Genomic DNA, 27318 nt, shown 5'->3' with positions numbered 1-27318 from the left:
GCCAGGAGCCAGGGCAGGCTCCCTGCAGCAGACTTCCCCAGGGACCGCTCCCGGGAGCTGCACTGAGCACGGACAGACAGACAGCCGGCAACGCCAGCACACCCGGACAGCTCACGGACACCGCAGCCCTTGTCCCTCCTCGCCCGGGACTCACGCCACTCACGTCACACCTGCGCGGGGGCTCAGCGCCCGGGGGGTGCCGGGGGCTGCTGCTTCCCCCAGCCCTCCAGCTCCATGCCTGCCCCTGCCGGACCCCGAGTGCGGGCAGAGGGTCCCACCTGGCCCCGCGCAGCAGCCCCCACTGCCGGCCCCCAGACGTGCAGGTCTCCGCATGCAGCTTCTTGCCATGCTCAGAGGCACCCTGGCCCCAAGAGCACTGGGTCAGGCTGTGCAGCCGAGCGGCCCCCGAGCAGCCCCTCGCCTCTCCGGCCCGACCGAAACGAACGCCTCCGTACCTTTTATTCAGCCCAGCTCCTCCTGCGGCGCTCGCGCTGGGCTCTCTAAGAAAAGACAAGAGAGAGGAGGAAGAATTAAAATCAATGCTCGTCCTCGCTAACCTGCTCACAGGCAACGCCGTTTGCTCACGGACTGGCAAAAGGTTCGCACACGAATACAAACGCCAGCATCGTCCCCCTGGGCACGCTGGGAAACCTCCCTGGTTATGAGCTAGCAGCCAGGTCAGGGGTTCAACCCGGGGTGGCCGAGCCCCGACGCCTGCACGGGGCGATGGCAGCAGGACCCCCGCCCCCAGCCCTGCCAGCCCTCCTCGGACCTGACCCCGCTCCTGCAACCCTGCGGGCCGCTTCCCCCGCTTCCTCGGGGCTCTGCGAGCGCAGCCCCGGCCCCACGGGCAGCGCACGGCGCAGCGGGGTTGGATGGGGCACGGCCATCACCAATGCGCTGGACACGGGCAGCCCGGTGTGCCCCAAGCCCTCTGCCCAGCCCGGCTCCCCGCACGCACCCCGGGATGCTCCCGCGTCTCTGCCCCCCGGCAGCGCCCGTCCCTGCCCAGCACGGAGCCATGCTCCCGCGGGGGGCAAGCCCTGCAGCACACGGCGCTGCCGCCCCGGCGCCGGGCGCTTCTTGGAGAATATCGCCAAATTTCAAAGAAAACTCCCTGAAAGCTGCACTTCAACTAATTGGCTTTTGCAGCCTTGCCAACGCGAATGTTCATAAATCATGTCAGACCCCCCGAAATAATGAGAACAGCTTATACACCGCGAGAGTTTTTAAAAAAGAGTAAGCGAGGGCTGCTCCTGATGCTAACCGCTGCTCCGGGGGCCGGGAGGCGTCGAGCCCCGCAGCCCCTCGCCGCCAGCCCAGCGGGCAGCAGCGGCTTGGCTTCCAGACGCGGGCGCTGCGACGCCGCTGTGACCCCCGCCCAGGACAGGGCAGCCCCGGGGGCACCAGCGCAGGCGTGGGGACCCTGCGCCCGCGGCCGGGCGAGCAGACGCTGCTCCGAGCCTGTGGCCCGGCCAGAGGCACGGCCACGCGCGGTGGCGGCTCGGGAAGAGCGGAGCCGGTTCCCAGGCACTTCTGTTAGCAAACACGGCTCTCAGCCGCGCAGCAGGATAATCAATTATGGTAATTCCTGCCTCAATGAATCAGATTCATGGAGGAGCACAACTCATTAGGCTGGTGCTGACTTCCATTAGTGCTCTTATGATAAAAACCCTCCAGAAAGCTCTCGCCCAGCCAGATGCGTTTTCCAGGCTCGGGGGTCCCCGCTCCCCGGCCCCCCGCGACAGGGCAGCCTCAGCCGTGGGACCCGGGTGCCCCAAGAACGCTGGGTGGGAACTCCCCGGTCCCTGGCAGCAAGGGGACAGCCCCACACGGCCAAGGAACCGGCAGAGCCTCCTGCCCTCCCGCCTGGCAGCAGCCGCTCCCGAGGTCTTCCTCGGCTGCACCCGGAGCGCGCTCGCCTGCAGCGCTGGCAGGGCAGGCAGTGGAGCGGGAGCAGAGGACTCCGGCGCACGCCGCGGCGGGTCCGGGCGCGCTGGGAGCCCAGGCAGCCTGCTTGGCAATGAATAATTGAAGGGCGCTCGCTCTCCTCGGGGAGGCACGGTGATGGGTAAAACCTCATTTCCCAAACCCATTTCCCAGGGAAGACGCTTTCTGAGAAACTCCCCGCAGCCGCCCGGAGCCCCAGCAGCCGGGACGCGCCGCGCTCGCCTGCGCAGCCGGGGAGCTCGCCCGGCCCGGCACCAGCCCGAAGTCTCAGGTGGTCCCAGGCACCGCGGGGACCGGGGTGCTCAGCCAAAACCTCCCTGTCCCGCTCGTGCGCCAAAGCAGGGGAGGAAAAGCCCCGGCGAGCACTGATGGGAGCGGGCTAGGAGCAGCTCAGGACTCCGGGTGGCTGGGGTCAGCGTCGTCGGGGAGGGATCGTGCCGCTGTCCCTGTTTCCTGGCCGATCGGCTCCGGCCGCAGCCCCGAGCGCCAGGGGCCCGCAGCCGGAACAGGCGAGCCCAGCGCAGGCCAGCTCACGAGCAAAACCCAACCCAGCTAAAACCACTCGGATCCGAAGCAGCGTGCCTGCACGGGGTCCCCTGGAAATGCGACCCACGTCACCCAGCCCGGCAGCTGCACCGGGCCCCACGGGTGCTGCACCCAGCAGCCCCCATCCCCCCTTCGCGGCTGTGGGGCAAACCCTGCCAGCAGCCCGCTCCGCTCTGCTTGGAAACTTCTCAGCAGGATTTCAAAGTACGTTTTGACCCCCCTTCCCTCCACCAAAAATCCTAAATTAATTTTGCTTTTAATTAAATTCATTAGCAAAGATTATCTGGCTGAGGAAAAATAATATCCTGCCCCTCCCCCAGCAGCCCTCTCTATTTATATCCCCCATATACATAAGCAGCAGCGAATATTTCTTTATGGGCCATTAAAGGTTTAATGTTTAATTTATAACCACGTTCTCTGGCGGGCGGGATGGCCAGGCACAATGTCAACACTTTTAATTAAATGAGAAGGATTTTTTTTTTTGTAACTAGGAAAGATAAAACGCCCCATTCCCAGCAGCTCCCGAAGGTGCGTGGCAGGGGCTGGGACCGTCCCGCACGCCGGCAGCGCCGGTCCCCGCTCTCGGGCCGCGTCCCACCGCCGTCCGGCTCTGCCGCGCTGCCGGCCAAGAGATGCTCGGGAGCGCCCGGAGGGAACCGGGCTCACGGCGGGGCTGGGCGAGGGGCACACGCTGCTCGCTCCCGCGGTCGCCAGCACCGCCAGTCCTGACTCCAGCCACCAGCGCACCAGCCCGAGCAGCTGCCGTGAATCTTTCAACCAAAATTCTTGCTGCAACTTCTGCTCGTTCCCAGCACCTCCTCCCGCCCGCCCGACGACGGCAGCTCTCGCAGCATCGCCGCCTCCCCGCACGCCGCGCTCCCAAGGAGGACGAAGCGCTTCCAGCACCTGCGTCACCGCTGACGCCGCCGGCAGAGCCGCGTGGCACCCCAGGCTCACCCGCCGGCATCCCACCCACAGCCGCTTGTCCCACCCCGCGTCGCACACGGGGGCACAGGAGCGAAGTGCGAGCGCGTCTGGCCGCACAGCCCGGCCTGTGTGGGGTGGGCACCTCCCGGGACCCCCGGGGCTGCTCCCAGTACTCTCCTGGCAGCCTCAGCTCTTGGCCACGGGAGCACACAGCCCTCCCCGGCTGGAACCCGGCGAGGGGTGGCTCGGAGCAGGCAGGTTCCCATTAATGGAGTATTTCATCTAACGGGAGAGATTAAATCTCTGTACAGAGCAGCGCAAAAGAGCTGAGTCAGCAGCTGGCTGGGGGGCGGCAGGTTCAGCCGTAAGCGTTTGGCTCCAGCACAGCACTTCAGCGCTTCACCCTCCCGCGGCCGCGCTCCACCGGGCAGCGTCCAGCCCCGTGTGCCCGCCGCACACCCCGCACATCCCCTCCCCGGCGAGTGCTGGGCCGGCGGAGGAGCCGCTGGTGGCACGGGCGGTGGACGGGACCAGCCCCACGTCAGGCACCAAGCAAGCCACGCGCCCCACGGCACTGGTGGGCTGCCTTCCTCCCTCCCTCCCTCCCTCCCTCGTCACCCTCGGCACTGCCGGGATGGGTTGGCGTGGCCGCCATGCCCACAGGAGCGTGCCAGGGCACTGGGGTCTCCTTGGCAGGCAGCGCTGGTCCCCAGCCTCCCCTCCCCGGAGGTCTCTGCTGCCCGCTGCCCGCCTGCACCGTGACGGGTGCCCCTCGACAAGCCGTGCCGGTGCTCCCACGGTCACGGCACATCCGGTGCGGGGCCACGGTGGCTGCGACGCCGGGGGAGAGGCCGTTCGCTGCTCACGCACCCACGGCCGCACACGCGTGCACGCGAGGAGCAGGCGTGCGAGGGCTGGCCACCGCCGCCGTGAGCCAGGGAACAGAGTGGTGATGGCACTGTGCCGCTCACTAAAAGCATGAGTGTCACTAAATCAATAATTCATTTACTTTAATGAGATAAGTACTTTGAAAACTAATTGCAAACCTGCTCCATTTACTCCAACCCGTTATAGCCTTTAATGTAAATGGCAGAAACGCTGCCGGAGGAAGGGGAAGGGCTTTCGGTGGGAGATGGCACGTCGTCCTTCCCCCTTCTCCTAAGAAAGAGAAATATCGGTCAGAAAGAGGGACGGTGGGAACCGCAGTACCTGGCTGCATCACGCGTGGACACCGACGGCGGGGTGAGGGGCGCGCCCAGCCCACCCTCCCGGGGCCACCACCGGCCCTCTGCACACGCTGAACCGCAGAGGGGTCCGCCAAGAACCCCCCCAGGGACTGTCACCAGCCCCGGGGGGATGACAGAGGGGCAGAGAATGCAGGCGGGCGGCGCTGAGCCCGACCGCGGCCGCGACCAGCCCGTGCGCCGTCAGCAGAGCGGATGGGCCAGGCAAAGGCGGAACCGCGCTCCGACCCCGGCTCGGGTGCGGCGGGGAGCGCTTCCCCAGCCCGCTGCCATCGCCGCTGTCCCGGCAGCGGCGCGGCAAGACCCCGCGGTGGTCTCCCGGCGTTGAGGCGGCATCGGGGATGGCGCAGCAGAGGGGACGGGGCAACGCTCTTCCCGCACGCAGCCGACCCCCTGGCCGGACCACGAGCTGGCCGCCACACGCACTGCAGGCGGTCGCCATAACGATTCACGGCTCGTTATAAAAACCACGGCCGTATCGCTGGCACAGCGTCCTCCGACGCCAGCCGGCAGCTGCCAGCTCCTCCTGCCTCAGCGGGAGCTGCCCCTTCCCACCCCTCCAGCAGCCGCCAGCCGGGGTGGGCAGCGCGGGCAGTGCGGGCAGCGGGGAGAAGGGGCAGGCAGGGTGTCCTGCCAGGCCCTGGCACTGCTCCTGAAAGGGAGCGAGCGGCTGCCGGCAGCGATGCCGACGCGTTCCTGAACGGCAGCCGGAGCGGGAGCTGGACGCCAAGGGCTCTCTTCTTGCTTGCTGGAGCAAATGGCAGGTCATAAAAAGGAACCGTGACAGAAGAGAAAATGTTCCAGAGTCCACAAGGACCAGTCCAGGGTAAATCCATCTGCTCAGCAATTTAGCTAGAAAATCCTTTCCAGTCATCCGTGCTGCAGGTCCCTCACCCCAGCGCGCAGCTCTAGGCAGAGCCATTTCCACCCTGGCAGCCGCCGGCAGCTCACGCCGCAGCCCCGGCGCTTGGTGACCCCACGCCACGTCTGGCAGGGCCGCTCGGGGAGGGGAGGTCACGCTGCCCCTCGCAGCACCCCCAGCCGAGCCCACGCTCCGGGGACCCTCTCACCGGCATTGCCGGAGCCGCTGGCATGGGGGGACCCAGACCACGGGCAGGTCTGGACCGAGGGGCTGACAGCGGCACCGGCTGCGCGGGCTCTTCCCTGCGCTGCTGATTCCCTCAGCGCCATCCCTCCCTGGGTCCCGGATCCGCTGCACCGTTTGCGGGGTGCAGGAGGGCCCCCGGGAAGCCCAAACCCCACCTGGACCTCCCTGACCGGCCCCGCAGCGGACACAGCGCGGCGAGGAGAGCTGGGACAGTCCCTCTGGAGAGGACTCGGCATGGCTCAGCCGCTCGCTGCCGGCGCGGAGCAAACGGACCCGGAGATCTCCCTGCAGGCATCCCTGCGAATCCCACCTCGGCCGCTCCCGTCTCACGGAAAATCAATGGCAAGCATCTCAATTAATCACACCGGAGGCAAATTGATTAGGAGCCTAAATAAGGTCAACATGGTTGTCTGCTTATAGGGTAGGACCCCTTCATCATCATTTTACCCGCAACGGGCTGCGGAACCTGCGAGCGCACCGTCCTCGGGAGCACGGAGGGGTTTTTTTCACTTCTCTCCTGCAGTCGCCGGAGCCAGCAGCGTCGGAGCCGCGGCTCTGCCGTGGAGGAGCCGAGCGCGAGCACGCAGCAACCGCCCAGCCACACGCAGCTGCGAGACCCGAGCATGAGACCCCCGGCCACCGAGCCCAGCTGCCTCCTCCGATCAGGGGAGGACAAAAGCAACGCAGCGCTGCTGCCCGAGGCGCAGCGCGTTCCCCCCCGACCCCCAGCCCAACAGTTTATGCTGGAGATTTGATCAGCCCTGTCATTAACTTAGATTGCGCACCTGAAAATGCTGTTAGTGGTCGCAACGGCACTGAACCTCTGCGGAAAGGCAGCCGCAGGTCTCCTCTCAGCCGCCCTCGGCAGCTGGAAATGCCCCGGGCTCTTCTCTGCACCGTGCCCTGGTCCCTGCCAAACCTGCCACTGGGTGCGGGGAGCAGCCCTGGAGCTCGGGCGCCGAGGGGCTGCACAGCCCCACCGTCCCCACGCTGCGGGCAGAGACCTCCATATGGTCCCATGTCCCTGACGGGCACCGCAGGGTGAGCGGCACCGCGGGCTGGGCTGGGGACCGCCCGGCTGCCCCGGGGAGCAGCAGCCCACTGCCCGCCACGGCTCGCACCCTGCCCAGGCCCTGGCCCGAGGAGGGGGGGAGCCGGCCCCAGTGGGGGTTACTGGGATCTCTGGTCCCCACCACTGGTGCTGCAGGTGTGGTTCAATGGCGGAGCGTGGGATGAAGCAACCCTGCAGGTCACTGGGGCGGACGCTGCAGCCCCAAACGCAGCAGCTGCCCCTTCCCACTCTGGTCTGGAGGACAAAAAGCCCCCCGCGGCAGTGCGGCCCCCATTGCCCACCTCCCCTCTTTGGAGGAGGGTGCACTCGGCTCCCGGTGGGCTGGTAACGTCGCTTGCTTCGCCAGCAGCCTTCCTAATTGCCAGTGAAACCAGTTCAAGGGGTGTTTTACCCAGCCGGGACTCTGCTCAGCGCAGCCGACCTCCCAGCCCGTCTCCCTGTGCCGACTGTGCCCTGCCAGGGCAGACGGGGCTCTCCCTCCCCGCTGCGGGACTCGGGGTGCCAGGGCTGACCACAGTGAGGGCAGGGTCAGCAGACGGCAAACCGGCTGCCGGACGGGACCCCGCGGGGGCTGCGGGCACCGCTCCGCCCCAGCAGCTCCACAGCAGCCACGGGCACAGAGGGACAAGCAGGGGTCGTGCCCAGCAGCATCCCCACCCGGCTCAGCGCTGGGTGCTGGCAGGGACGCCTCGCCCTCCTGCCATCCTCCCTGCTCCGTGGGGATGCTCCGGACAAAGCAATCGCAAGCCACGTGCCGGCGTGGGGGACAGAGCCGAGACCATTCCTCCGGTGTCCGCAAGCCACCGTGCGCTGCCCGCAGCCGCCCGGCACCGGTGCACCCCTCATCTCACCCTCACGCCGCAGCCCCGGCAACACGCCGCTCCCTTTTGTTGTAAATACAGTTATAAATATTATAATTTGGTTTAATATTTAATATAGTCAGGTTAAATAAGCATTCCCAGCCCCATAAATAATCATTAACAGAAGGTTCTAATTGTGCTGTTGGGATCCTGCTTCATGACTTATTTAGAGGGCAGACGCTATTCCCACCCTCGGCTCCCCCTCACACCGTAAATTAACCTGCGGCTCAGCCTCTTTAGTGAGGACCTGATGGGACACGATGAACGGAGACCGCTCCGCGCCGGGGGTGACCACCACCAACGTCACCCGGGTGACCACCGCCAACGTCACCCGCTGCGGCGCGAGGGAGCGACGAGGTGGCTGGCGGGACGGCCAGGACCGAGCCGGCGGGGCAGGGGACCGGAGCCGCCCACGGGGACGCCGAGCAGCCCGCCGCGGCCGCAGCACCCGCGAGGGGCCTTTCGCCGCGGCCGGAGAGCCACGCGTCGCGGGGCGTCCCCGGCTGCCGGCCCCTGCTGCGCCCTGGCTGCGTCGGCAGAGGCGCGGGGGCCCCAAACGCGGCGGGGCGAGCGGAGGACGGCGGAGGCTTTTGTCCTAAATACGAAGGGACTGTAAAATTGATTGGAAACAATAGCAAGAAAAAGAAACAAAACCTCAACCACCACAGAACCCAGCGCGCCCGGGAATTGGCCAGAGGCGAGCGTTGTGAAAGCGCAGGAGAACTGAGACACGGAGGACGACTGAAGTGCAGGAAAACCTCCGTGTGAGAGCGTTTTCCCCTTAAGGGATGCGCTGATGCATTGCTTTGAAAAGAAGGTTTGTTTTTTTGCTCTCTGTAGCTTAATTTCATCTTGAAATGAAAAACTACAAAAGTAAATGGAAAGAGCCCTCTCCGCCGAGCCCGGGCGGCCGCCTCGCAGGCACTGGGCTGAGTTCGCTGGGACCGCAGGCCCTGTCTGCTCCGCGCCGGGAAGCAGCTCTGCGCGCCCAGCTCCCAACGGACACGCTGCCGAAGCCGCGAGGAGCGGGATGCCGGCCCGAGGGAAACCCAGACCCTGCCCTGCTCCGGCTCGGCGCTGGTGTGCTCGGGATGGTCCCACTCGGGGTCTGTCCCCACAGGGCATCCTGTGCCCTGTGACTGCGTGGGCGGTGGCGAGGTGGGCGCGCTGGCAGCACTGGTCCCATCCCCCAGGAGCAAGGCGTCCCGCGGGTCCCGGGCCCGGCGCAGCGTGCGGTGAGCACGTCAGCATCGATCCCTCCGGCCGGGGTTGAGTTTCCATCGAGCGGGCAGGCTGGGGCAGGGACCGAGCTGAGAGGGAGCCTGGGGTTTCCATTTCATCCCCGCACTGGTTCCTCCCACTCCAGTCAGTTCGTTAATCACAGAGATTGGCGAGTGTTAACGCTAACGAAGCTGCAGCAGCGCGGCTCTCGCAGGGCAGGGCAGCGGCGAGGGGGAGCTGAGCCCCTCTGAGGGGCTTCTGCCTGACGGGGAGGGGGCACAGGGGCCGGGACGGTGCCGCAGCACAGCGTCTCTGCCGGCTGTGCACGAAAGCCCGCGTCCCTCCCGCAGGCAGCCGGCCGGAGACCTCCAGCCCGCGGGGAGCTTCGCCCAGGGCAGCCCGGAGGGGCTCGGGACCCCACGCAGACCAGGCACGCTGGGCAGTGACACGGACGTCCATCAGGCAGACCGGACGCTTCCCGGTGTCGGGCTGACGTAGAGGGCTACCGACACCGCCCAGACCACCACACCGACCCTCGCAAGGTTGGCCGGGAGGAGAGGAGCGTCCTGCGCCGTGGAGCACCGAGAGACCCCCGGGAGGATCCCCAGCCCCGAGGAGGGACGCAGCAGAGGGGACAGCGGGACCCCGAGGTGACAGCCCCTCCGGAGCAGTTCTCGGCGCCTCCGGCACGTCTGCGGCAGGCCCTGCTCGGCCCCGCACGCTCCTCCCGGCAGAGGCAGGGGACCCTCCCCAGCACACGCGTGCGCAGGGCTGGTCCCAGCCAGGGCCAGCCCCGACTCTGGGCTGCAGCTCCACGGAAAATGGGGTATTTTATCTTTATGTGTCAGGATTTATAGAAAAAGGGGATAGTTCAGCTCTAAATGTAATGAGTTGGAAGAACAGCCCTCCAGTGGCTTCCTCCAGCTAGCACGGCATCAATAACATCGATTGCTAAAAATAACTCATAACCCTGGCCCGGCACAGCCGGGGAGGGCTCCTCCCTGCACGGGGTCCTCAAACCACCCCGTGCCCCCTGCACACGGTGAGCCCCCCACCAGCCCAGGTATGGTGGAAGCCCTGGCAAGGCGAGGGTGAGGATGAGGATGGGCACAGCCACTGCAGCACGGCTGGAGGGACCGGAGGAGACGGCGGAGCACAAGCCCTGGGTCAGGGCTGGCAGGAGGGAAGAGCCAGGAGAGGAGTAGGAGGAGAAGACGCCGGGAGAGGACGGAGGCAGACGGATGGGGAGGGGGGCAGAAACTTCCCTGTCAGGTTCAGAAAACTCCTCCTGCACCCGCAGCCACCGGCTCAGGGCCTTGCTGGGGCTGGTCCGGTTGCAGCACTGCCGGGTCACCCCCACCCTGAGCGACCACCCAAAACGAAGCCACAGGTTCTGGCTCTGCAGAAGGTCGTGACCAATGCCCGTGGAGAACTGGCACGTCCGTAGCTATCGTCCCTCTCCGCACACACAGACCCGCCAGGCCAGGGACCATCCCCACCCAGAGCTGTCACTTGGGACTTTAAATCCTGGGAAGCCACCACAAAATGCCACCCCTCCAGGCTCCGGAAACGGATGAGACATGACTGGTAAAGTCCCTGCTTCGAATTTCTCTGATCCCTGTCTTTTCTACCATTGCATATTTCCAGAAAAGCACAGGGATGCAGCCCTGCCTCCGGAGGAGAGCAGGCGAGAGCTGCCCATCCGCTGGGACACCCCGGGATGGCCCACACAGGTAACACCGGTGCGGCACGGCACGGCACTGCACGGCATGGCACAGCACGGCACGGCGGTCTCCTCCTTCCATCCCTTCCCAGCAAGGGAACAAAACCCAAAGAGGGAAGGAAACGATAAAACACCAGCCCGCAGTTAGGGAGAGAGTTATTTAGTCTGTTGGAAACGAGTCTAACTTAATAGAGAAGAAATAAAGTGTTTTAAAATTAACGACATAAATGTCAGCCCTGATCACGGGGATATTAAACTACACGGTTATTTGACTGCCTCCTGCAAAGTTACCCTTCTCGCACACGCCTGGACCCCGGGCGAGCACGAACACCGGGGCGGCACCAAACAGCGTTGCCCCTGCCCAATGGCAGCACCAGCGCGTCCTTCACGTGGCTCCCCGGGGCCGGTGCCAGCACGCCCGGCACAAGCCTCCCGCCACGCTGCTCAACGGCTCCGTGAACCGGCCACCATGGTGCCAGGGGCTGCTTCGTGGGGCAGCAACCACCCACCGTGCTCCCCGGGGCAGGCACCCGCTGCCGAGAATACGAAACCCCTCCTTGCAACCTGCCAGGTGCGGGCACAGGGTCCTGGGACCTCCCCAGGCACAGGCTGCAGGGTCCTGGGACCTCCCCCCAGGCAGGGGCTGCAGGGTCCTGGGACCCCCCCAGGCAGGGGCTGCAGGGTCCTGGGACCCTCCCCAGGCATGGGCTGCAGGGTCCTGGGACCCCCCCCCAGGCACGGGCTGCAGGGTCCTGGGACCCCCCCCCAGGCACGGGCTGCAGGGTCCTGGGACCTCCCCCAGGCACAGGCTGCAGGGTCCTGGAACCCCCGCCAGGCAGGGGCTGCAGGGTCCTGGGACCCCCCCCAGGCACGCGTGCCGCGGGGCCGGGTGAGCAGAGGGCACCAGGTGCCAGCCTGGCTGGTTCCGGTGGCTGAGCACCAGCACCCAGCCCCTCCGGCACCAAAAACGCCCTTGTAAAACCCACCCAGGAAGGGAGCAACTCGCGCTGTTCCTGTGAAAGCGATTTTAAACCCCCCCAGACTCCCGTCCTGATGGCGGGGACTCTGCCAGAAACTGCTGCTGAGAACAAATTCGCCCCTGGAGCACGGTCCTCCGCGAGCGAGGTCACCGCAGCGCGCGAGCGGGTCGCTGCGCTGCCATGGCAAGCATCCCGCTCGCCCGCGTGGCTCTGCCCCGGCCAAGCCGTCCCCCGCAGCCGGGGCGATGCGCAGGTGCCCGGCGGCCGACGGGCTCGGGGAGCGCGTGCGCACACGCGTGGGACGGGAGGGAGCACACGCGTGCACAGGGCAGTGAGAGCGCAGTTATTTGTAAATAATCCGTAATTAAGGAGATTCTCACTAACAGACGGCTCGGTGTCACTCAGGGCAGGACGATGGCCGTCTCCGCTCTCCCACGTCTCGGTGACGTCTGCAGGGAGGGAAGCGGGAACCGGCCAGGGTGAATTAGAGAGACTTTTGTCGCGTTTAATATCAATTCATTTCGCAGACTGCTGACGCAGCGGGATTTCACAGCTCGGAATTTATGGTTCTTGTGAGAGACATGCGCAAAAAAGGGGGGAAAAAAACCGCCCTGCCATCAGCACAGAAACATAAACTCTCCTGGGAAGGAGCAGGGGCCTGGGGGACCCCCCAGGGACTCCCAGGGGAAGCAGAGCACGGCGTGGCTGGGCCTGCAGCACCCGGGTCTGCGCCTTCAGGCGGAGCACGGTGAAGGCACCCAGAGCTGCCCCGTGGCCAGGGTGCCGCGTCCCACAGCCCCGGCCCGCAGTGCTGCTGCCCACGCCGCCGGCAGCACTGGGGCAGCGGCGCTGGCAGGAACGGAGCCGTTCTTACGCAGCGCCATTCGGCCCCAAGGGGGTTTTATGCAAAATGACACACGATATAAATGACTGTTGTAAACAGAGAGTTTAATAAAGGGCTGTGTGCGAATCTACAGCCTCCCCAAGGATAATTAAAATTATTTATCTACTTACCTAGCTAGCCGCCGGAGCAGTCTATTAATTATTATCTATTATACACGGCCTGCTTTGCATGCTGCCAGTGCGTCGCCTACCACCGCCGCCCGACACGGACGCAGCGCGGTGGGGCTGTGCGGTTGGGGGTGCCGCGCTGCCCGCGCCTCACAGAAACTCGCTGGGAGCATGGGGTGCTCGCGCGTCGGGACCGGGTGGCTCCATGCCAGCCCACAGCCAGGGACACCCTGCCTGGCTTGACACGGCGACAGCTCCGTGCCACCGGCACAGCCCCGCCGCGGCGCCGGGAGCAGGGGCAGAGCCCCAGTGCGGTGCGAGACGATGCTCTGCCAGCCCGGCTCCAGCACCGCGCAGCCGCTCGCACCGGGGACAGGTGGAGGGCGATGCCACCAGCACTGCGCCGTGCCCGGGGCAGCCTCACTGCTCCGCCGCCGGCCTGCTGAGAGCGCGGTGCTCCGAGGGCGGCCTGAGCACCGGCGCGGTGGCACGTCGGGAGAGGCGAAGGCACGCTGCGCTGTGCCCAGTGCCGCCCCGCAGCCTGGTGCAGTGCTACCTGCTCCTCTCTATTTATTAGCGTGACAGAGCAATCATCAGCGCGGAGGCACCAGGATCCCCCGGCTCCTCTCTGCACATAAAGAGACCTCCGGGGGCTCCGGCGCGCGGATACTTAACATTGTTTTATTAGCTTAATAAACGCAGCCGCTGCTGACAGCATCTCCAAACCGGCCACGAGCCCTCTCCTCACCGCAGCAGCGGGCAGGAGCGGGGAGAGACGCTGCAGCGCGGGCTGCCGCCGAGGCTCCGGTAGCCTGGCTGGCACCCAGAGCCCGTGCGGGGCTGCCCTCGGCGGTGCACGGCCCCGACAGCGCAGGGGGCCCGGAACACCTTGTCGGGAGCGGGGGTCCAGCTGCTCATCGCCACCGCGGGCACCGCGAGCTGCCAGCTCCCGCCACTGCACCATTAATCACCGCTGCAACTGCTCTCTCTGCCCACACTGCCCGGCTCGTGGCACAGGGCCACAGTGGGACCCGTGCTGCCACCAGCACCGGCGCTGCCGGGGTCCCTGCAGCCCCTGGGGATGCTCGGGGACAGGCTGGGTCCCGGAGCACCCCACGGTCGCCGGGACCTTTCCCCTCGGCTGACTGAGCTCTGACGGGTCCGACCTGGGCACAAAGGTGCGGGGTGGTGGCACAGGGCAGGACCCCCAGGGGCCCATGGCAGCTTGGTGAGGAGCTCGCCGCCCTCCAGCCGCCAGCAAGGCAGTGCTGCCCGCGTGTGCCCGCTTGCGAGGCTCCATCCTTAGCAGCTCAAACCCTTCAGCAGGCTGCAGGGCTGTTTGATTCTGCCAGGCTGGCTGGCGGCGAGGAGCTCCTCTCCCTCAGCCCTCTGGCTCCCGGCAGTGCCTGCTTTGCTTTGACCCCGTGCGGTTGCGCTTCCAGCCTCACAATCTAATCAAAGCCACGTGATCAAATTCCAGGTCATTACTCAAGGAAAGAGACCCCTCCACGGCCAGCAGCAAGAGCTCCAAACCAATTAAAGCGAGCCCGGTGCTCCTGCCCGCTGCCTGCCACGCGCGGGTCTCGGCGGGCCCCGGCTCGCAATAAGCAAGATGCAAAAATGTTAATGGAAGCGCTCAAAGGCTGTGCCAGGGGGATTCTTGTAAATAAGGGCACTCGGCGAGGCGGGGGCAGCTTCTCGAGCTTGGCTGCAAGGCAGCGCCGATAAAAGGCAGCTCTGAAGCCGTCTAGGACAGGTGTCTGGGTGCAAAGCTCGAGTGGTCCCTGCTCGATGCCTCGGCGAGCCCCCTGCCCGCACGCAGTCCGAGGGGGAGCGGGAGGAGAGCCGGCAGCCAGGCTGCCGGGGTCCTCGGCCCCGGGTCTGCTGTCCTGCCCGCTCCCGGCATCGCTGGCGTGGGGTCAAATCTCCCCGTGGGAGAGGGCTTGGTGGCCATCACCGCGCAAGGGCCACGGTTCCTGGCACCAGCACAGGGAATCCCTTCCCAGCTCCGAGCACGCACAGTCCATCCGCCACCCGCATCCGCCGGCGCTCGCGGGCGTGGACACGCACGTTTCAGATGTTAAATACCAAACGAAATCACCGTAACCAAGTCGGAATCGACTCTGCTGGGAGAGTCGATACAGACATTGAGCACTGCAGCTGGGTATCGCCGGCTCCCTGCGCTGTGGCCGGCAGCGCCGATACGTCGATGCAGGTCCCCCTTGGGGAGGGGGCAGAGCCCGGACGGCACGGCAGGGACGGCATCACCAGGCAGGGGCTGGAGCCAGCGAGGAGCCCCAGGGACATGGGGACAGAGAGCTCGGGGGCTGGGAAAGGCAGCCCATGATCATGGGCAGCAACGGGGTGAAGGGAGGAGAAGTCCCCAGGGAGGCAGCAGGGACCTGCTTCGAGGTGGGCAGCGCTGGCAGGTCCCCAACGGCTGCTGCGGATCCCAGCAGCACAGCGGGCACCAGCCGGGGCTGCCGGAGCAACAGCATCGCACCAGGCTCCCGTGCGGATGGCCCCGCTGCCCAGGCCTGGCCCGAGAGGGGCCGACTCCTGCAGCCCCCGGCAGAGCCCGCGCCGCCGGGATGGGGACGCTGGGCAGGAGCTGGACAGTTTTCACAGCCACGAGCATGTGGTGGGGGGTCAGACGAGGCAGCACCAATGGCCCACGGAAACCAATATCACCAGCGCTGCCCGTAACGCGCCACGGGCTCTGCTACGCGTGGGGAGCGAGGGGCTCTGTCTGCCCTGCCCTGGCTCTCAGGAAGCAGCAGCAGCTTGGTGCTCAGTCCGGCTCGTCCTGGGGAGAGAGGGACCACCAGGATCCCAGGACCGGCACTGCCGCGGGGAAGAGCACAGCACAGCACGCGGCACCCCACAGCAGCCAAGTGCAGAGACCCGCAACGGCAGGAGCGGGGACGACGGACGACAAGGCGGCTCCGTGCCGCGCTGCCAGGCTGCTGCCCGCACCCCCGTCCCCTCCCGCCTGCGCGGCTGCTGCTGGGAGCTGCCCTTCTTCCCAGGGCCGGCAGCAGGCACCCAGGGCCAGCGGCACCACGCAGCTGGGACTTCTGCGGCTGCTCCGGCCCCACGCCGGGAGCAGAGCGGGGCAGCAGCCGTTGGAAAGCTCCCGCCTTGCTGGGGGTCACGCCACGCTGGCCAGAGCCCCAGCAAGCAGGGCTCAGCGTAAGCCACCCCGGCACCGCCGCCTTCCCTCCCGCGGCTGCTCGCAGCCCCGGCCTCCGGGATATTTATTGTTCGTTCGCTCCTAAATCACGGCTGACGGCGGGGCTGCTCGCACTCCATTACGGAGAGAGCTCGCGCCGCGTCGCAGTTCCGTTTAGCTTGCAGAAAAAGCAGCCTCAGAGGAGAAACCCACCCTGGTGCTGCCCGGCGCTCGGCTCGGGATGATGGACGATTATGGACCATCTGCACTTTCAGGAGGGGAGAGATTTACGAGCGGCACAGACAAGGAGAAGAGTGTCCATTACTATAACTCACCGGCCTCTTCGGAGACGCCGTAATCGGGGCCCTCTGCCGCTGCAGTGGGAAAGTCCGGGTTAAGCGCTGGCAGGAAGGAAAATCAATTATGTTTTTCTAATACAGTGCTGGCAGTGGGCAGGGGGGGGCAGCCCGGGGACCCCTGTGCAGCGCGGGGCGGGGGGCTCTGCCGGCAGAGCATGGCATCGAGGACTGGGGGCCCTGGCCACCCCGGCCCCGCCAACGCGTGCTCAGGTGGCGGTGGGCAAACGGCCGGGGCTCCCCACGGCCCCGCTCGCCCACCTGGGACGGCGACAGCGGCGCTGACCACGCTGTGCCGGGAAGGGCGGCACCGACCCTGCTCCGTCGAGGCTGGTCCGTGCCGCAGACGCCAACGAGCGGGCGCCAGCAGCGCGTGGAGCGCGGCAGAGGCGACGCAGCCCACGAAACCCCGCGGCTCCCCGCTGTCGCACCCCGCTCCCCGGGGCAGGGGGGCCGCTCCCCGCTCTGCACCCTGCGTGCACCGGCAGCGTGAGCACGGCCGGGCTGCGGGAGCCGAGCACAGGCGGGTACGATGCGACACTGCCAGCAGCCCCCTCGTCTCCAGGGGTCTCGGTTGTGACCACCCGCGCCCCCCGGCAGCAGCACCCATGGTCACCTTCTGGTTTAACTGGGGACAGCAGACGGAAGGGTGCTGGGGAACCAGCACCTGCACGCGACTGCAGAGAGCCCCAAGGGAACAAACCAGTAGTTTCAGATCACCATGGTCCCACAGCCCCCAGGGGCCTGCTCCCCCCCAGGCCGGGTCTGTCTGGGGGCCATGCCCCGGCTGGGGGGGCACAGGAGCCGCACTTCCCCCATGTGCCCTTGGCAGCCGAGACCTCCCTGATCAATGCCTCCTGCATGGCAGCCAACACCATTATTTTTTACACACCAGAAGTCGGGAAAAAAAAAAAAAAAAAGACAAATCATTACTTAGCAGACCGTGAGCAAGAGCTGCTCAGAGAAGTGGCCGAGCCCACCTCTCCCGCCCGGCCCCGCCGGCGCTGGCAGGGAGCGGCTGGGAGGGCGGTGGGGTCCCACGCAGGGAGGGATGCTCCGCTCCAGCTCCCGGCGACGGCAAGGTCCGGAGCACGCGGTCAGGTCCTGCTCCCCTTCGGGGGATCCAGCCCCAGCGAGGAGGAGGACGCAGCCGGGGTCCACGAGCAGAGCAGCACGCAGCTCCTCTGCACCCCAGCACCCACCCGGGCACGCAGCCCAGCGCAGAGCGCTGCAGCTCAGAAGGAAACAGCTCTGCAAAACCCGCATCCAACACGCAAAGCGATTCCCCAAACTGGTTTTCGCATCTGCAGAGCGGCTCTCCAGCAGGAGCCGTGGGCAGTTGAAGACGGGGGGACGGCTCGCCCCTGTGCAGGCTGCTTTCAGCTCCTGCTCCAAGACACAGCAAGCGAGGCCAAGCCGCTCGTTCCAGAGGAACTGGTGAGCACCAAGTCGGCACCATCCCTGGGACCGCCGAGGAGAGCTGCCCACAGCCCCGCTCGGCAGAAAACTGGGCTCTGAAGTGCCCCTTCCCCTGCCCGCGGCTCGCAAAGGATGCCACGGCCGGGGAGGCTGGCACGCTCCTCCTGCGCATGGGACACCCACTTGCATGCATGCGTCTGTCCCCAGGGACGGGGACGGGTCCCGGCTCAGGCGGCCCCAGGGGAGGAGACCCCCGCACCCCGCGTTTCCCATTGCACGCGCTCCCGGGAACGGCACGCACCGGCCCTGCGGGATGGGCAGAGGCTCCGTGCTGAGCTCCCGCCGTGTTTCCGTACCGGTTACGCTGCCCACGCACAGCGCGGTTCCCAGGCACCGCCGCAGCTCCACCTCGGCAGCCCCAGCCCTCGGTCCCCGCTGCCCACAGACCCGCGCCAGCTGCAGAGGACGGCACTGCAGCCTCCGCCGTGTCCTCCCTTACTGGCACCCACCGCTTCCACCCAGACGAGGTCTCCACCAGCAAGACCACGCGTGCAGCAGCCGCGTGTGCGGCACCGGCCAGGACAGGTCCCGGGAGCGAGCGCGGTGGCAGGAGGCAGCAGCTGGGAGCTCGGAGCAGCAGAGGCACGGAGGAGATACATGTTGAATAACAATGGTGAATTCCCCCGAGCTTTGGTGTTTTTAATGGTGGATTAGACTGTCAGGCAGCAATTAAATGGTGTAATAAAAAACTAAGTGCTCGTATTTCAAGGCTCCTGCCTCCTGCTCTGCGGGGAGGTGCAGGGCAGGGGGCTGCTCCCGCTCCCCACGGGGTCCGGCTTTGGAAACCCCAGGAAGAGCAGAGGAACTTTTCAAAGGAGGTTTGCAAACAGTTGACACAGAAACTGCCAAACGTGGGGTTACGGCGCATAAATCTGCGCAGACCTCCCCTCCCGCAGCCTCCGAACGCGCGGCATCCGAGCGAAGCGCTGCTCGCGCTGTCCGAGACCTGCTGCTCGGGGACACGCGGGAGCGGCACGACGCCGCAGCCCCGCAGCCGCTTCCCGAGGAGCCTTGCTTCGTTCCTCCGCCACGGGCTGGAGAGGAGGAAAGGCAAACGGCCCCGACGGCCACAGGCAGACGCAGCCGGCGGGAGCCCGGCACCGCATAGCGAGCTCTGCCCGAGCCTCGGCACCACCGCACGCCCTCTGCCAAAGCAGCCCACGGCTCCGGTGGCTGCCACGCGGAGGGGCCTGATCCTGCCCATCACCTGGTGACGGTGGCAGGACCACGGCGGCAGCAGGGCGTGCAGTGCCCCAGCACGCACCTCCCCGCCCCGGGGCCAGGGCAGCCAGCACTAACCCCGACCCGACCCGACCCGGCCCGGCCGCTCACGGCTCCAGAGACCATCGACGCCGGTTCCCATCCTCCTCCCGCTCCCCTGCCGGCTCCTGCACCCGGAGCCCTCCCTCCTCCGTCCCCCCCAGGCTGGCACCCACAGTGGACGGAGTGTTGTCCCCAGGGGAGCCCTGTCCTTCACCACCGGCTCCTCGCAGCAGCTGGGCAGGAGCAGCCGCTGAGCCCCCCACTGCTGGGGGCCGGGTGAGGGGCTGCAGGCTGCACGGCCGCAGGGAGAGCGCTGCGACACGTCCCTTACCGGACTGCGGGGAACGACAGCGAGATTGTGGGGAGCCGGAATAACAACAGCACTTCCATGCGGCATCAATACCCCCCGCAACGCCTCTTCCGACACCCCCTCCCGAGCCGGGGGAGCTTTGGTTATTAAACACGCACTCTGTTTGCGCCGTGTTTCTGCGGCCTCACGCAGCCCATGCTGGTTTCAGGGTGGGCACCTGGGGCAACCACCCAGCCCCCGGGAACCGTGGACCCCACTGCTGTCTGTCCCCACGCTGGGGCGGGGACGGAGCAGCCGGTACCCCCGGGGACACGCCAGCGTCCCAGCAACTTTTGGAGGGTCACACCAGCAGCAGGAGCGGGCTCCCCGGCGGGGAAGGTGCTGCGGCCCCAGCCGGGCTCTGAGCTGCAGAAAGGGTTTTGTCCCCGGAGCGCTGCTGCCCCGATCCCCCGCTGCGCTGCAACACACAAGGGACCACCGCAAGCAGAGACGGGGACTGTCCTCCTGCGCTGGCAGGGACGGAGCTGCCCGACAGACATCGCCGGGGGTATCGCACTGCGGCCCGACCCCCGGGACGAACACCACGACAACCCCAGCACAGCCGGCAGCCAGGCGTGAACGCAGCAGGCAGGGAAGCGGCTGCAGAAGCGAAGACACCTTTGCAGATCACTCCAGACCACGGCAGCTTCATCTCTGCAGACACCCTTGACGATCACAGCCTTCATAACTCGCTGCTTGTTCTCAAAACCAATCTATTCTGGAGGTTCTTCGTGCCAAGAAACGCAATGGCAGGAGATGCTCCTCCGGCACCCGCGGCACACCAAGCCCCTCTCCTCACGCCTGCACCCCCAGCTGCCTTCAGCACGGCCGGGGCCGGGGGGCTGAGCCCACTGTGGCTGTTGGACCCCAGGCAGGTCGGTGCTGCAGGGTCCCGGCCACGGGGACAGCCCGGCGGCTCTGCTGCCGGTGGAACCCCGGCAAACCCACGGGCAGAGAGCTGATGGCGAGGAAAGATGGTGCATGAGAGGGGCTTGCCCACAGCTACACCCAGCTCAGCCCCAAGCCTCAGCATCCTGACACGGCCGCGCCGGAACTGCGCAAACCTGGGCTGTCAGGGCCAGCGAGACCCTAGGAAATCCGCAGGGGAGATCCCACAGATCCGCTCTGGGCTACAGAGCACCCCTGCCTCCCTGCTCCTCCCAGCACCGCCGACCCCCGCCGCGAAGGTGTCCCAGGCAGGGCTGGGGACATCGCTGCAGCCCCTTGACACCCCCCCAGGCCTGGGGCTGCAGCGATGCTCCCGTCCCCATCCCACACCCCCTCGCCCCAGGAGCGTCCCCGGGGCGGCTGCCCCTTCCCACCCCGCTGCTCCCCCCAGCCCATCACGCAGGATTAGGTGTAAGGAAGACCATGTGCTTTCCTAACCTCCTTGTGCATCCCGTGTTTAGGGCCCTTGCTTTATCAGTTTTTATCCCGTGTAATATTCATCATGCTGGTTTATTTATGGGCCCCCTCTTCGGGAAGGTATTTTTCAGGCCTGGTGAATAAAACATAAGCCTTTGCTGCTTGTCAGAGCGAATGCGGCTCCTCTGATGGCAGCCTGACTAACGGCCCTTCGTTTTCTCCGACAACTGCACTTTGAGAGAAATTTATTTGTATTTGGGTTCGCGTTGGTTGGGGAGATGTGAATACTTTTCCCTTCAGAATAAATGAAGCTTCAGCCCTACGGCAAGGGGTGGGAGCGGGACGGGCAAGCGCAGACCCTCGCCCCCAGGGACAGCGTGGGACTCAGCGCACGTTGCCCCTCCCGGACCCCCCAGCAGCCGTCCCGCGGGTGGGAGAGACACAAGACAGGCTGGGCAGGGCCGAAGCAGCGAGCTCGGCTCTGAGCACTTCCCCCGCCACTGGAAAAGCTCCCGTCCGCAGCCCTGACCACACTGGTCGCCTTCCCCCACACTGCAGAGCCCTCCCCATGCCGAGCTCCCTTCCTTTGGGACCCCCCCCTCAGGAGCTCTGCACCCAGCGCTGGGTGCTCCCCAGACTCAAAGCAGCAATCAAAAGGTGCAACGAGCTCCGTTCCTGCGACAGCATCTCCGCCCCGGAGGCAAGGACCTCGCACGGCCTCGGCCACGCTCGGCCTTGGGGAAGACGATCGATTCCCTGGACCGCAGCCGCCCTGCCTGCTCCCGGCTGTGGGCTGGCACGACAGGCGTGCGTTCACGAGCGGAGCATTGAACCCACCCCAGGCTGCTGCAGTTTCCCCGCGCTCGGGCAATGCCTGGCGTTCACAGCCGAGCCCGTTTGCTGGTCCCTGGGCAGCGGGGTCTGGTCCCTCCCCTGCCGCGTGCCTGGGGATGGTGAACACCACGGGCACGCTCTGCGCCGGCAGCATCTTCCACCGGCTCCACAGGCAGCGAGAGACATCACACCGGCGAGGCCGTCATCTCACGCCGGCGGCACGAGCCGCTGCGGGCCGTTCAGCAGCATCGCGCGAAAGGAGGCAGAACTCCCCTTCGCAGCAGAGAGCATCGCAAACCGTTGCAGCCTCCGCAACCTGCCGAGCAATCCCTGCGACCGGCAGGATGCTCAGCCGAGCACCTTCCTGCTGCCCGCCCATCCGCTCCGCAGGGAACGTGCCATCGAAGCGTCCCACAGCGGCGGCGCTCCCTCGAAGCTGAGGTGCCTGTATGTCCTCGCAGCCGCCCCGTACCCACGGACACAGGGACACGGGACACACACACGCCTGCACGCTGCCTGCACTGGCACCCATCCCCAGTCCCGCGTGCGGCTCACGGCCGGTGCCGGCGCAGCGTGGCAGAACCCGGCGGTCACCACCGCACCGCGGGGCAAACCCTTCCCTTCGCCGGTTAAGGGATTCCTGGCTGCGACCCAAAACTCCTCTTAACAAATCAAACCATAAAAACCAACAGAAGCAGCCAGGAGATTTCCCTCCATCATCGGCTAATTTATAGGGTTACCGGTGTCAGCAGTTTAAAAGAAGCAAAATTCTACCAAAGAGCCACTAAAACGCGGCACCGTGTGCTCTAAAACAATCACAAACGCTCCTCTGAAAAGACTGCTTGGGATATAATTCCTTGATCTTTAATTATTAATATTCCAGGCAAACTAGTTCAATCCTACTGAGGAGGAGGAGAAGCAACCAGTTAAAAACCAGCCGAAGGAGCATCACGAATCATTCCGGGGAGTATTCTGCAGGTCCCACTGGAGCCGCTTGTGCCGAAAAGGAAGCGAGGGTCTGCCGCGCTCCAGGAAGCTCCGCGGCGAGCAGAGGGAGCCGGCTGCACACGACGCCCCGGAGACACGGAAAGGCAGCGGAGCATTTCCCAGAGCGACCCGGACCCCCGCTCCCCGGGCAGGGCAGGAGCGGCGCCGGGACCAGCGCCGGGCTCCGCTGCTCGCAGGGCGGCTGCGGCGTGGGGCTCCCGCCTGGCCCCAGCAGCAGCTCGGTGGCACCTCCAGGCTCCGCGGCCACAGCCCGGCTTCGCGCAGTCCGCACGCTGACTCGTTTGGCGATACGACTCACGCACCTCATCACCCTTGGTACCGGAGAAGCCCCTCTGAGCACGGGCGTTTCTCTATCCCGTACTATTTGGGGACGTCTCGCTGCCCTTCCCGCCCCGCTCAGCACCCCCAAGCCCAGCGCGTTGGGTCCTGGGCTCGCTGGGACACAAAGCCAAAGCCAGCGCTCGGTGCCCAAACGCAGATCGCGGGGCGATCCCCACCTCTCGTGATGCTCTGAGCAAAGCCCCCCCAGCTCCCCTCGGGGGTCAGCCCCTGCCCTGACCCACCGCACACCGCCTCCACGCCAGGGGGTCCTGGGGTGGCCGTCGGCCCCGGCGCCATGGCCGCCCACCCACCGTGCTCACTGCCGTCGGGCGCCCCGCTCCCCTCACTGGCGCAGACCCAGCCCCCCACGCAGCCCCCGCTGTCTGTACAGGCTCCGGGTTCAAATCCACGCTTTTCTACTTTCCAGCATCCCATTTCCTTCCCAATGCGCTTTCAGAAACCCCTCCAGACCCCAGCGTGGCTCGGAGGGAAGCGGGGAGACAACAGACAGCTCTGCTGAGCCGACCTCCCGCTCTCACCGGGTTCACAGGAGCCACAGCCCGGGGCCTCCTGGTTCCCGGATCACGCGCCACAGTTTCCGCCCCCCCACCCCCCCCCCCTTGCAGTTTTGTTTTACTTATCTAGCAGAAAATGAGCAAAGCCAAGGCTTCTTGCTGCTTCATCTTGATTCAGTCAGTTTTATATCTCACAATTGCATCTGTAGATTTCTCCGCTTCTTTATTTGTTCATTAAGACTCCAATAAAAATGTTATAAAAATGCCCTTTTTTGTTGTTAATTGCAATTTTGGTTGTAATGTGCAAGTTGTGCTGGCTCTCCTCAGAGGCTCCCCGAGCCTCTCTGTAAATAACAGAGCTGCCCCAGCCCGGCAGGCGCTGCCTGCTGCGGCTCTGCACTGCGACGGGCACCCGGCTGCGGCGACAGCGGCGGCAGCTCCTCCAGACCGGCTTCTCCTCCGCCACCCCAATGCGGGGCGATCGGCAGAGACGCCCCGAGCCTGCGGCATCCCGGCGCAGCCCCGCGGGATCCCGGCGTCGCGGGCAGCAGCGCAGCCTCCCAAGGCTTCCCGACGGGAAGATGCCAGGACCGCAGGCAGCCCACTCGTCCCCGGGTTGCCACGAGGCTTTACAGCTCGAGGTGCCGCCATCCAGCGACGCCCCGGCCCTCGGAAAGGCCCCGTTACCACGTGTCTTGCTGCAACGTGAGTCGTTCCGCTCCGATGTTTCCCATCTTGAGTCTCTCCCTCCGGCTGAGATTTTGAGGGAAGCGTTAGCGAGAATGGTTTAAGCATTTCCAAGCACAAGGCTGCGGAAAAATGCTGTTTTGACACATTAAAAAAAAAAAAAAAAAAAGTTCTACAACGGTAATGCTCAGAAACCTCCCCATCGTCCCGCGGCCGAGCGAGCAGCCCGGGGCCGGGCAGGCGGCAGCGGGTGCCCCGGTGCCCACCCAGCCCCTGCCCGCCCGAAGCTCCAGCACCATGCACACGGCAGCCAGTGCTTCTCCCCCCCACGGAGCTCGGGAGTAAGTTAGGAAAACACCGAGGCTGCAAAGCACCGAAGAGAGCCCCGGGACGAGGCAGCGGGGCACGGCGCAGCCCCCGTGCTGCCACCCCCCTGGCCGTCTGTGCAAGCGGCTGCGACCCCGCGGCTGGGCAGCCCACCGCACCCCTGTGGGGGTACGCGAAGCGCCCGGCGCAGCCGCAGTCCCCCGGTTTCTCCCAAACGTCGGGCTGCACGGCACGCTGCCGGGTCGCCCCGGGCTGGGGCACCCCCAGGAGCAGGGACCAGCCCCCGCTGCCCAGCTCCACCGAGCTGTTGCCACCTGAGCCACAGCGGCAGAGCCCGGCTCCGGGGCTAGGCACACGCTGCCTGCGCCTGAGCAACACCAGTGCCCCCCAACCGCACCTGCGAGAATGAAATGAAATAAGATGGGGCACGGCCACCAAACAGGAAAATCACGCTGTTACAGACTCCAACTCATTAAACAGCTGTGCTAACCCCTGATTTTAATGACACGTTGAATTCATACTTCATTCCAGGGGAGCTCCGACAGAAGCCCCTGTGGCATCCACCTGAAGAACAGATAAATGGGTTGTACTTTGCTGGGGACCTAATAAATGCTAATAAATGGTTATAAATATCTGCAGGGTGGGGGTCAGGAGGACGGGGTCAGACTCTTTCCAGTGGTGCCCAGCGACAGGACAAGGGGCAATGGGCACAAACTGAAGCCGAGGAAGCTCCAGCTGAACCCGAGGAAGAACTTCTTCCCTCTGAGGGTGACGGAGCCCTGGCCCAGGCTGCCCAGGGAGGCTGTGGAGTCTCCTTCTCTGGAGATATTCCAGCCCCGCCTGGATGCGGTGCTGTGCAGCCTGCTGTGGGTGACCCTGCTTGGGCAGGGGGTTGGGCTGGGTGACCCACAGAGGTCCCTGCCAACCCCCACCATGCTGGGATTCTGTGATTCGTGCCACGACAACGAGCGTCCGACAGCTCCGGCACGGTCGCACACGAGAAACGTGTTCCCAGCAAACACGTCCCATGACACGCATCGCCGGCGTGTCTGACAGCGCGGCACCAGAGAACAGAGTCGCAGGGACAGACAGCTCCGGGTGCCCTGACAGTGGGGGTCGGCGGGTCCGCGCCCGCAATCTGCCCCGTCTCCCACGCCCACAGAGGTCACCTGCACGCGGAGGACCGGGAAGCAGGGCACGAGGTGACCGGGGCCTGGAACAGCAGCACGGCAGCGGAGCGGGCGCTCGCTCGCAAAAGAATTCAGTACCTGGCAGCCAGAAACTCCAACTTCTGGAGCGCAGACAGCTCCTGCCAGCGCTGCTGCAGCAGCAAAACGCAGCAAAACGAACCCAGGAATTAGCTTGGCATAACTACCTCTAACAGCCTACCAGTCAGCAGGAAAATCAACTTTCTGGTTGCTAATTCTGGATGATTGAACTGCGCAAAGCTTAAGATTCCTTTATGCCATCATTTTTCACTCCAAAAAAATTGAAGAAAACGTTGGGCTCTCGTGGCAGGCGCCCGCTTTGGAAGCAAGCCGCTCTCGTGTATCATATTGTTCTGGTACCGCATCACAATCTATCAACGTCGGAGTCCCCAGAGCAAGAGAAATCACAACATCATGAATAAAGCGCAACTTTAAAACTCCGGCAGCCTGACAGTGTTGGACTAAGCCTCCCAGCACGCAGCGTCGTATCGATGCTCTCCCCTCATAAAGTCAATGCTGGCCCAGCTTCACTGCCGACGGCGCATTTGCTCAATTAGAGGAGAACAAATAAGGCAAGAAGCCAAGATGGAAGCGGTAAACACCGCCCCGAGCTCGCTGGGGCTGCTGCACCCACGCCGCGGGCAGCTGCAGGTGCCTGCTCGGAGCCCGCTCGCTGCCGGCCCCAGGGCTGGGCAGAGGGGTCCCCACGCCTCTCCCCTTCCCCTTCCTGCCCGCACGCTGCTGGGTCTGCGGGGCCGAGCACCCATCTGAGCGGGTGCAGCCCCCACCACGGGACCCCGCAGCTCAAGGCACTGGCGATGCCGTGGCACGTTATCCAGACACGGCATCGGCTCCGCAGCCACTCCAGGACCTCCCCCTCCCCAAATCGGGGCCGTGATCCCCCTGAGCCCCTTCTCACTGCGAGGGCCCGTCCCTGCTCCCGCCCGTGGAGGCACACGGGCACTCCGCCACGTCTTGAAGCTCTGTCACATCCCACTGAGCTCCTTCTCTCCGCGTCAGCTCTAAATCCACCACCCCGACTGTGGGATTTCCACCGGGCAGGGATGGATTACGGCCCCTCGGCTCAGCGGCGGCGATAATCCCCTGCCGCATCAGCGCGGGGAGCAGCCGGCAAGAGGGACGGCGGGAGCTCGCCGGGGATCCCGACGCCAGCGGTGCCCACCCCGACACCCAGCAGCGGGAGGGAGCTCCTGCCTGGCCGGAGGGTGCCGACCCTGCGGCAAACCCGCTCCGGCCGCCACGCAAAGCCAGCCGCCAGGGATGACCCTTCTCGGGGACGGCAGCCGTGTAGGTCGGGACGTTTCCCCGAGAAGATCGGGGCTGGTGGGGAGACCAAGCAGCGCAGAGCTGCCCTCGCCATCGGTGCCGTCAGTTAACGCAGCTGAACCCCGGCTCGGAGGCAGCGCTGACGGAGCGGTGCTTGCTGCGCCAGACCCTCCTCGCCTCCGCGCCCCGTCCCGCCCGGCAGGCACTCCCGCTCCCCCCAGCACGCCTCAGCCCTGTGCTGTCCTGCGGACCCCCCCGCCCGCCCTGCCCTGTCGCTGGGAACGCGCGGGGCACCAGTACAGCAGAAGGATTTAATTGCATGTCAAAATTAAATCTCTTTTGATGAAGAACAATTCAGCTACGGCTCTGCCTAATCAAATTAACAAAGTCTTTTTTGATTTTCAATTATCTTCTTCACTGGAACACTTTATCCGGTGCTCCTGCGATGCGGCCGACAAGCCCCGGCTGACAACCGAGGTGTTCTGCTGCGCTCCAGCACGGCAGG

At 65.6% G+C, this 27318-nt stretch overlaps 1 protein-coding gene across 19 annotated transcripts in view; it reads right to left on the bottom strand.

Moving 5' to 3' along the window:
• The window catches only part of RBFOX3 (RNA binding fox-1 homolog 3), a 171670-nt gene that overhangs the window by 31996 nt on the left and 112356 nt on the right, over positions 1 to 27318 (bottom strand). For 18 of the 19 annotated variants that reach the window (XM_075441313.1, XM_075441320.1, XM_075441325.1 and 15 more), the window contains one exon: positions 456 to 500. The exons of the other annotated variant lie outside the window; for it this stretch is intronic. The gene's annotated coding sequence lies outside the window, so the exon portion shown is untranslated. The remainder of the gene's footprint in view (positions 1 to 455; positions 501 to 27318) is intronic. 19 annotated transcript variants of the gene reach the window in all.

The sequence above is a fragment of the Opisthocomus hoazin genome, chromosome 21 (genome assembly GCF_030867145.1).
Source record: "Opisthocomus hoazin isolate bOpiHoa1 chromosome 21, bOpiHoa1.hap1, whole genome shotgun sequence".
In the NCBI taxonomy this organism is placed as follows: domain Eukaryota; kingdom Metazoa; phylum Chordata; class Aves; order Opisthocomiformes; family Opisthocomidae; genus Opisthocomus; species Opisthocomus hoazin.
Note: the sequence above shows the minus strand (reverse complement) of the source record. Positions and strands in the feature narration are given on the sequence as shown.